At 35.4% G+C, this 10,872-nt stretch overlaps 1 pseudogene across 1 annotated transcript; it reads right to left on the bottom strand.

Moving 5' to 3' along the window:
* Positions 1-4,164: 4,164 nt before the first annotated feature.
* On the bottom strand, positions 4,165-6,437 carry LOC105519912 (annotated as a pseudogene). The gene has a single exon (XR_001003039.1). The product of XR_001003039.1 is annotated as an acyl-protein thioesterase 1 pseudogene (transcript).
* Between the last annotated feature and the right edge of the window lie 4,435 nt (positions 6,438-10,872).

Raw genomic sequence — 10,872 nt, forward strand, 5'->3', positions numbered from 1 at the left:
GCAACCTACAGAATGGGAGAAAATTTTTTCAATCCACTCATCTGACAAAGGGCTAACATCCAGAAACTTTAAAGAACTCAATTAAATTTATGAGAAAAAAACAACCCCATCAAAAAGTGGGCAAAGGATATGAACAGACACTTTACAAAAGAAGACATTTATGCAGCCAACAGACACATGAAAAAATGCTCGTCATCACTCGCTATCATAGAAATGCAAATCAAAACCACAATGAGATACCATCTCACACCAGTTAGAATGGCAATCATTAAAATATCAGGAAACAACCAGTGCTGGAGAGGACGTGGAGAAATAGGAACACTTTTACACTGTTGGTGGGACTGTAATCTAGTTCCACCATTGTGGAAAACAGTGTGGCAATTCCTCAAGGATCTAGAACTAGACATACCGTTTGACCCAGCCATCCCATTACTGGGGATATACCCAAAAGATAATAAGTCATGCTGCTATAAAGACACATGCACATGTGTGTTTATTGCAGCACTATTCACGATAGCAAAGACTTGGAATCAACCCAAATGTCCATTAGTGACAGACTGGATTAAGAAAATGTGGCACATATACACCATGGAATACTATGCAGCCATAAAAAAAGGATGAGTTCATGTCTTTCGTAGGGACATGGATGCAGCTGGAAACCATCATTCTCAGCAAATTATTGCAAGAACAGAACACCAAATACAGCATGTTCTCACTCATAGGTGGGAATTGAACAATGAAATCACTTGGACACAGGAAGGGGAACATCACACACCGGGTCCTATGTGGGGAGGTGGATGGGGAGGGATAGCATTAGGAGATACACCTAATATAAATGATGAGTTCATTGGTGCAGCACACCAACATGGCACATGTATACGTATGTAACAAACCTGCACGTTGTGCACATGTACCCTAGAACTTAAAGTATAAAAATAAATAAATAAATGAAGATACCCAGAAATGTGAGAGTCATGGAGAACTGTTTTCCCACCGATAGCTATATGAAGAAAAAGAAAAAAAAGAAAAAACTTTAATCCATACCTTATACTATATGCAGATACTAACTCAAAATGGGTAATAGACCTAGATATTATATCTAAAACTATAAAGAGTATAGAAGAAAGCATTTAAGTAAAAATTTCTTAACTATAAAACCAGAACCCCTATTAATAAAAGTTGATAAGTTAGACTTCATCAAAATTTAAACCTGCTCTTTGCTGCTCTTTGAAAAACGCTGATAAGATAATGAAGTGGCAAGCCACAAACTAGGAGAAAATATTTATGTAACATATACTTGATAAAGGATTTCATTCAGAACTTTTAAAAACAGGCAAAAGATTTGAACTTACACTTCACCTTTGAAGATATAAAGACAACATGGGCACAATAAGGCATGTCTGACATCATCAGTCATAGGGAAATACAAATTAAATTCCCAATAAGGTACTGCAATGTTGTTACTAGAATGGCTGAAATTAATGAACTGACAATAACAAAAGTGTTGTTGAGGAAGTGGAGAAACTGGAACTTTCATACATTGCTGGTAGGAATGAAAAATGTTATAATCACTTTGGAAAACAGTTTGACAATTTCTTAAAAAGTTAAATATATATCTATCTTATAATGTAGATGATGTAAGCATTTACCTAAGCATAATACTGAATTTTTTTAAACTATAGCTTTCTCCTACTCTAACATTAAATATCCCTTTCAGAAACATGGCCTCTGCTTTTACTGTCTTCTCCTTTTAGAATTCCCTCGAAGAATTATTATCTGTAATACTTGGTTAGCCATATCACATACAGCTCAGTGTCTGAGAGGCATCCTATTTTAAGAGGCACTTCCCCCAAAGGAATTTCAACATTTATGCATCTCTCTCCCAAACAATTAAGTGGGAAAAAGCACAGACCTCACAGTCTAATTTCTTAAAATACCTTGTCTTTTCACTCCTATTCTTTATCATGTTGAGTGTTCTGGGAATGTCTCACTTTCCTAGACTCAAATAACCCCTTTAACCACATCAATCTATCAATGTCATCTTGGTCTTCTCATCATTTCACCCCTCCACAGTTCTATATAATGTATCCCATCACATCAATTACTTCTTCCTCCATTAAAAATGTCTTTATTACTTAAAATAATGCTTATTTGACTTTTGAGTCTTTTACTTCTCAGAAGAGTAAGCAAGAAAAAGGTGGTAATTTGCCAGGAGTCAGGGAAGGGGAAACACTGTGAGCTCATTGAACATTAATTTTTATATAATCTCAAGCAAAAGTTGAGGAAAGTATAGAGGAAGATGCCTATAGCGAGTGATTGCATCTTGTTCAAAATAGACTTTAAGACAAAAATTGTTACTAGAGACAAGAACATTTTAAAATGGTAAATGGGCCAATCCGTCAAGATGACATAACAATTATAAATATAAAAGTACCTAACAACAGAGTTCCCAAATATGTAAAGCAAAGACTGACAGAGTTGAAAAGAGCAACAGATAATTAAACAATAACAGTTGGAGATGTCGATACCCTGCTTTCAACAACAAATGGAACAACCAGGCAGAAGACCAATAAGGAAACAGAAGACTTGAAAACACCATAAACCAACTACACCTAACAATAGCAGAATATACATTATTCTCAATGCTTATATAACATTCTTCATGATAGATGATATGTTAGACTATAAAACAAATCTAAATAAATTTTTAAGGATTGAAATCTTACAAATTATGTGTTATATTCATAATGGAAAAAAATTAGAAATGTATAACAGAGAGAAATTTAGAAAATTCATAAGTATGTGAAAATTAAATAACACACTCCTAAATTACTAATGGGTCAAAAAAAATATCACAAGAGAAGTGAGAAAATACACCTAGATGAATGGAAATGAAAACACAGCACATAAAAACTTGTAGATACAACTAAAGCAGTTCTTAGAGAGAAATTTATAGCTATAAACACCTATATTATGAAAAAAGAAAGATTTCAAATCGATAACCTAACCTTGTATCTTAAAAAAACCTAGAAAAAGAAGAACTACCAGGTAGAAAATAAAGATGCACATAAATAAGTAAAATAAAGAGGAGAAAAACAATAGAAAGAATACATGAAATCAAAATTTGGTTCTTTGAAAAGATCAACAAAATTGACAAACATTTAGCTTGATTGAACAAGAAAAAAGGAGAATATGCAAATCACTGTAATAAGAAACGAGAGATAACACATTACTTCTGACCTTAGAGGAATAAATCTAGTGACTGGAGAAATAAAGTTTCCATTAATTTACTTCTGCCTTGGGCCAGAAGTGCTTAGGTAAAGACCTGATCCGAATTTTTGAGGCAGATGTAAGGATTGGGGAATTACAGATCAGTGAGTTTGTAAACAGTGACCCACAGTCCACACTGAGCTGGCAGATGTTTTTCAGCTGACTCACCTAGTGATTTTTCAAATTTTAAAATAAGTTAGTGATATTAACAATCAGGAGATATCACATTGTAAAATATTTCTGGCTTCTTAACAAAAAAACTCTAAAGAATTGACTGCCTACATTTCTACATAACAATATCAGGCATAGCTGAGAAGCACCATGCCCTTTAGGGGAGACATGTATTTCCAGTTGTTCACAGCCCCATCAACCCTTGTTGTCTTATATCTGGTCATTTCTCTCATTTACTCAATCTTCTGGCTCTTCTACGAATTATATTTCAATTCCTGTTTACAGACCCAGATCTATGACGCATTCATCCCAATATTCACTGTATGAGAAAGCTCATTTTTCTTAATATCAACTTCAAATGTTAGTTTTACAGAATATCAAACCAAACTTTTTAATTTATCTTACAGATGCATAAGTAATGTAAGATGCAAGAACATAAAATGCTTTACCTAAGGTCACACAATCAGCTAGTGGCAGAGATGGGATTAGATTCCAGTCATGTCTTCCAGTGCTTTTCCTCTGCATTCTGGTAAATTTACATGCATTCCAAATGCTTTTGACAACTGTTCAACAACTTAAACAACTGTTTAAGTATTATCTATACTAATTCTTTGAGCTATGAGTTCCATGTGTGTTAACCTCCATGTAACAATGCCTTCATTTTTGTTTGTTTGTTTTTTACAGTCAGAATTAAATTTTATTTCACATTGACAGAAACCATGAAAAACATTTATATTTTCCCATGTTACAGCACAACATTTCAACGGAATATTTCTTGTCGTAAATAATATCTTGCTGATTTGTAGAACTGAAATAACTGTTTATGTTCTTCAAGGTAAAGAAAAATAACATAGTAAATGATTGTTTAAAATTTTAAAATACAGACATAAACATATGACTTCATTATTAACATCCTATGTAGTCTATTACTAAATGATTTTCATTATCAATTAGCACCCATTTATAAAGATGCATTCTTAATATTGTTTTGGTCAGCTGGAATATGGCAGAAAAATTAACACAGTTCAGAATTATCAAGCATACAGTTTTGCTACATATTAATCTGTATGGTAACTACACTTTATGGATAGGGTTCTGACTAGCCTTTATTACCCATAAGTTTATTTTCAAATAATTTTTACTAGTAATCTGGAAATTTTGACAATTTAAAATGATTGCTATTTTTATGTTTGCATAAAAAACTAATACAAAAAATAATTTGACTGAAGTGAAAATTTCAAGTAAGTCCACTGGCAGGTGAAAATAAAACAAAAAATTACAATAGATTCCGCATCTTCTACAGTAGTTGGTTTCAAACATGTGTACAAAGTAAACTCTATGCTATGAGGAGATGAAATAATCTTAGAAGTTCCTTTTTAAGATCAGTCTTAAAGATATTTCAGAACATACTAGAATATGATCTAATTATTCTTTCAGTTGTTTACAGAAAAATAAAACCACAGAATTATTTCTGTTAACTGGGTTGAAGATCCTAATAGCTAGGTGTAAATTTGGGTAAGGTACAGTAATCTGAAATAAGTAGTGCATGAAGTTTTAATGTCTGGTTTCTCTATAAAGCATAAATAGATTTTAAATACCTTATATCTGTGACCTAGAATGTCAAATTATAGCATGTATTGACAATGGCTGTCTATGGCAGAGAGGCAATACTTGGTCTGCTATGAAGGACAATAAAGAAAAAACAAACTTTTTTTTTTCTTGAGATAAAAGAGTATTAAATAGAAATAATATCAGGGAAAATAAAAGCCTGGTCTCAAAATAAAAGGGCCATTAATTGAAGAGAACAATTTTACTCTTTCTTGACAACAAATAGCATTATCCCTATTATTAGGAATAATGTAACACCACCTCATTCTTATTATGTATTACAATGATTATGTATATATGAACACATATATAAACATACAGACACTGCATGGTGACTAAGCAGTTTTGGAATTAATCCATAGACTAAGTCACAGCATGCATAAATTGTTTATATCTTAACTGCTCATTTATACCTGAATAAATTTTCATTCAGCATACTGACAATTTTCAAATCATGTAATAAAAAATCTGGTGGCAGTACTGTATTATTTTGCTGAATTACATTTGAGAAAAAAGAAGCTACCTGCTTCATCTATTTTAATATAGTAGATCCTGGATCTTCTTATAAGAATACATGTATAGAAACTTAAAAGATCATAAATTCCTCATGAGGAGACATTATTTGATCTGTGTCATTGGCATGTATTTGCAAAACATTTTAACATTGCAAAACATTAGAAATTTTAAGACTGGGCATGGGAAAAGGTTTATACTCTGCTACAATGATGCTGGTGTACTTCTACATAAGGCCTCTTAGTGACATCAATCAATTGGAAGTGGGAGTTTATCAATGAATTGCTTGACATCCGTCATTTCCTGTTGACACGAACTATGCATCATACCTTCATAGGTTTTAAAGGTCACATTGGCTGGATTCACCAACGTTTTTAGTTTTTCAACCGTAAGAGAACCAAACATCAGGGGAACTAAAGGATCAAATCCCCGTGGCACTGGAGAATAGAAATATCTCTATTAGCACCACCAATAGGACCCTGTGGAAAGGAAGCCCGAAGTGGAAGCCAGCAATTGAGTGCAGTGACACCTGCCAGTTTCTGCTGCATGGTAAGGGCAGTATATAAAGACAAAGCTCCTCCCTGAGAAAACCCTCCCAAAATAATTCTGTCAGAAGGAATGTCATTCTTCACTTCTTGATCAATCAAAGCTTTTATATTTTCTGCTGCCTGTTTAATCCCAGATTCATCCTCCTGTGAATCTGGTGAAAGCCCAGTAATATCAAACCATGAAGACATAGCCATGTTCATATTTAATGTAACAGGCCTGACAGGCCCAGTATCTCCCAATCCATGCAGGAAAATCACTGCAGCGGTGACCTTCTGGGAGGCGGGCGCGATGGCTGGCAGCGGGATTGACGTGTTATTGCCACACATACCCTGGCTCAGCTCACAGCGCAAGCGAAAGGAAGAGCTGGTGCCCCACCAGGGCCCCACCTCTCTACGGCTTCTGATTGTATAGGATTTAATCACTTCTCCCTCTGCCTTTGTCTTTTGGGAAAAAGAATCCTAACTTTTCTATAGGGCTTGCCTTGTAAGTATTGAGAGGCCAGTTAACTGCAGGGTTTTCTGTTTTATTCTTTAGGGAGACTCAAGGGACCTAAGTTCATAAGATTGTTCTCCATATCCTTGGTGCCTCACCTGTAAAGACCACCCCACTTAAAAGGAAGCCCCTTACGAAGGGCAAGAGGCTCAGTCCAAGAGCTATTGACTATGCCATATCACCCTCCACTGGGCTCCACCCTCACGCCCTGACATTTCTATTCCATGATTTCTCTACAGTTTTCATATTTAGGCCTTTAAACATAATTTTCCTCAATACTCCTTTTTCATATACTATATTTTCTACTTTTACCTTTGTATGTCCTAATTCCTGCTGTTAATCCTTAATCTCTCACATTTATATGGATTTTTGTCTAAAATTTTGCTTCATGGGGTTTTCATCTTTTATCTCTTTTACTTTCAGGATTTTATTTTTTAATCTCATTGACCACTGGCCTTTTATACTTTATTCTAAACATCATGTATTTTCTTTTATTATTTTCAACTGTTAATCTCTTGTCTTCACCGGGATTTTTATTCTCCCATTTCAGTTTGTACTTCACTCTTTCTTTCCCCTTATTCTCAGTGTTTTAATGTTACTTTATTTTTAATCTATTCTTCCTTAATTATTAAAAATCAATCACATATTTTTCTTAATTAATTTTATGTCATGACTGACAAGAAGTGTGATTATAAATGTGGTAGCCACAGGGGGACCTGTGCTAGAAATAATGAGAGGAAGCTTTCCTCTCCTCTTGGTCAATCCTGTCTTTGCAGAGCTCCTCTTAGAAATATCATTGCTTGTCTTTCTACTGTATTGTCAATTTCTTTCTTATGATTTCATAAGAGTATTTAACATGTATCAATTATGCATTTATTACAGTGGAGTTATTCAGGTCTCTGGGGACCTGAATTTGGGGCATAGAAGTGGTCTCATAGGCCCCATCCAGAATGAAAGTGAAGAAGAAAATTGATTAGCTATAAAACATTCTTTAAATGAAAAATTTCTCACAAAAGGCACCTATGAACTGAGATGATGGTGGTGTATATAGTGGCTTAGGAAAATATTCCAGATTACTTCACTCCCTGGTGACTACATTGTAGAAGCTTCCAGGTTATGTCATCCACACAGCTGATACACAATGTAAATAAAACCTTCTGGACTTATACAACTCTGGAGACCTGCATGTCTAATTTTGGTGTCAGCACCATTTTTGTATCAAGTTAGCCTCTCTACTAATCACCATCCTCGGTGTGATTTTTTTACCCCATGGAAAAATAAACACATTTTAACATGTAGCCATGCTGGCCCACAGTCCGTTACCCATACCCAGACTGTGAGGTTAGGGAGCTGAGAGAAGTGGGGTGAACCAAATCTTTAAAACTCTCTTGTGACCTATTGCTAGCAAAAGCCTGTTTAAAACTTAGCTCCTGATGCCTCAATGGAAAGCTTATCCCTTCCTTTTCTGTCAATGATTTGAGCTTAAAATAGGTCCATCTTCATTGTGTCATGCAAATATGGTACTCATCCAAGTGCCTGCTTCAAAATAAACCTTGGCCAGTTTAGAGGGGAAAATGAGAACATGAAAAGACTATCCAAACCTTTTGCTAAGTCAAATTTAAATATTATTATAAATTCCTTATCACCTTATAAAAACCCTCAGGTTTAATAAATTGATGTAGGAAAAACTGAGTTTGGATAAAATATTTGGCCGTAAGGGCAGCCTATAAGAAGCTGGTATCAGATGTGTGAAGCTAAGATCTTGATGGCTACTTGGCAGGAGGGGTTCAGACTTTTTAGTTTTAGAAATCAAACTCAACACTCCAAACACTGAGTATCTAAAGATGCTAATCAGCTCTTTCATTGCACAGCTGACCAAACAAGCAAACAAACAGAAAATCTTACAATCCAGATAAAACATCTTAGGAAGATTTCTTTCCAATGAATTTACCTTTATCAAAGTAATGGCAGAATACCATTTGGCCAGACCCAGAATGAGGTTATTTCAGTGTTTTTCAAACTGTGTCCAGAAACATAATCTATAAAGTCCATATATTTTCTGTGAGAATTTGAGTATTTTTATTGATTTCAGTTAAAAATTTTTAAAAATAAAATTAAACAAACCTTCAATATAAGCACTGTCTGAATTATCTGAATGACATCCTGAAAACCAAGCATTTCCAAGACAGCTCAGCACCTATGCTGGCAATTGTGTTAATGTCCTTGGGTTGGGATATTAAACTGGAAATTTATACTGAAATGCCAAGAAATAGTAGAGTCAGATAAAAACAGGATGGGGAACCAACCACCAGGATGCAGGTTTTCAAATAAAATATTTGAGAATTGGTTATGACTTTTGGATTATTCAACCAGATTGGGAATAGTAAAAAATAGAAAGACAGAAGATTCAGTGGGAATATTTTGATCATTTATTTGGAGTAAGCTGTGCTACGTAATATGCACATGCACACATGTGCACGTGAGCATGCACACACACAAACACAAACACACAAGATAGAAGTGCTTTTTCCGTCACTATGCACATTTTGAGGGATTAAGTCCAGGAAGGCTGTAATAGCCTATACAGCTTAGTATTAAACCATGGATGCAGAGTGAGCTTGTATATAATTCACACCCAAGAGAACCCTGTACATTTTTTTCTTTATAAAGAACATACATATTACTCAAGCTGTAAAGTAAAAATGTTTCATTGATTGAAAGGACATCCTTTATTCTTTAAAAATAAATGTCTGTTACCTTATTATTACACATTTATTTTACCTTATTCATGTAAAATATGTACTGCTTTCTTGATTGCAACTCTGGGTTTTGGGGGCTGGGAGCCAAATTAAAGAGCAAATAAATGCTGTTTTACTCATCATCACCTGGAGGAGAATGCTTTCAGGACAAACTGAAGCAAGCTCAGTGCTTTTATCTACTTTTCCTCAGCCTTTGATTCTAGGCACAGATATCAGTTGTGGGTTCAGTTGATGAGCTTAAAATAAACTCTTTGTTTCTGATGCATGTACAGACTTAAAATGATTGCAAGTGTGAGAGTTGATCGTTACGTTCTTTTGATTAATCACATAGCAATTTTCATCTCAGGAGTGTGTTCTGACCATTTTCCTTTTAATTCAAAGCTCCCTGATTTGAAGCTATTTTGGATGAGATAGAGATGCACCTCCTTTCCATAGCATGTAGAGGAATAAACCTTTTTTATATGAAGATGTCATGATTCAGCAGTGCCCTTGATGGATAACCAAACCAGGCCTGTAATTACTGCCAAAAAAGAAGAGATTCAGGTCAAATATTTTAATATTAAGACTGGGCACAGTGGCTCACGTTATAATGCCAGTGCTTTGGGAGGCTGAGGTGGGAGGATTGCTTGAGGCCAGGAGTTTGAGAACAGCCTGGGCAACATGGTGGGACCCAGTCTCTACAAAAAAATTAAAAATTAGCTGGGTGTGGTGGCCCATGCCTGTAGTCCTCGCTACTTGGGAGGCTGAGGCAGGAGGGTCTCTTACACCCAGGTGTTTGAGGTTACAGTGAGCTATGATTGTGCCACTGCCCTCCAGCCTTGGAGACAGAGCAAGACCCTGCCACACACATACAAACAACATTTTAATATCAAAGATACTATTCTGGAAGAATGAGATTTTCCCTAGCATTCAATTGTGTTGTAACCAATACTTCTATATGGCAAGTTTTAATTTACCAATTATGTCGTATCATATTTTGCAATGGATCGATTTTGGAGGGTAGATCAGAGTGCACAGTTTAAATATTCTCTGGCTTTCCTGACAGTTATATTTTTAATGGCACTGGTGGGCATCTGATGCTTTACAGGTTTTCCAGTATAAAACTATTTTCGCTATAATTGGTGGTATGGAGCAGAGGCTCAACTTCCTTTTTCATGTGTGTACTGAATAAGAATCCAAACAACCTCTTGAGGAGCCCCCTGCTGGTGCAAAGGTCTTCTTTCATCTCAGAGGCAAGAGTGATGCATTCTTGTTAGTCTCCATGTCTTTCATAAGAGAGTATTAGCCCCACTGCATCTCTGTTGGTTGTTAAAAATCTACATTTCCACGTCTAACAAGAAATTTTGAGTAACTATAGCCCAGGGCTTGACAGCAAGTACTTAGGCCATTTATTGCTTTGTTATTCAAGCCCTGCTCCCCTTTTCTGGTAGCAGCAATTGTCTTCCTTAGAAAATCACTGACCCACTCTGTTATGGACTGGATGTTTGTGTCCCCAGCCACCAAGTTCATA

Source organism: Colobus angolensis, unplaced genomic scaffold, assembly GCF_000951035.1.
Source record: "Colobus angolensis palliatus isolate OR3802 unplaced genomic scaffold, Cang.pa_1.0 Scaffold361, whole genome shotgun sequence".
NCBI classification, from domain to species: domain Eukaryota; kingdom Metazoa; phylum Chordata; class Mammalia; order Primates; family Cercopithecidae; genus Colobus; species Colobus angolensis.